This window comes from Sinocyclocheilus anshuiensis, unplaced genomic scaffold (assembly GCF_001515605.1).
Source record: "Sinocyclocheilus anshuiensis isolate Anshui unplaced genomic scaffold, SAMN03320099.WGS_v1.1 scaffold101, whole genome shotgun sequence".
Classification (NCBI taxonomy): Eukaryota; Metazoa; Chordata; class Actinopteri; order Cypriniformes; family Cyprinidae; genus Sinocyclocheilus; species Sinocyclocheilus anshuiensis.
The window spans coordinates 323,496-323,783 of NW_015540892.1; positions in this window are offsets into that span (position 1 = coordinate 323,496).

The window sequence follows — 288 nt, forward strand, 5'->3', positions numbered from 1 at the left end:
TGAACTAACCCTTTAATGGTTTATTAGAAGTAAATAGTTTTTTACTTTAGAGTTGGTAATGGAAAATACTAAAATAAAGGCAATATGATATCCTACCATTATGAATTGCATTGATAGTGAGTATTCCTAAAATGTTTACACATGGATTAAGCAAATAACACATCCATTATTTCACTTTACATTTCTGCACTATTAATTAGGCTTAATATTTTTAATTAGCTATTTATATAGTGTATGTAGTGTTCAGTGACAGTAATTACGTAAAAACAGAAATACTGAATCTCTGCA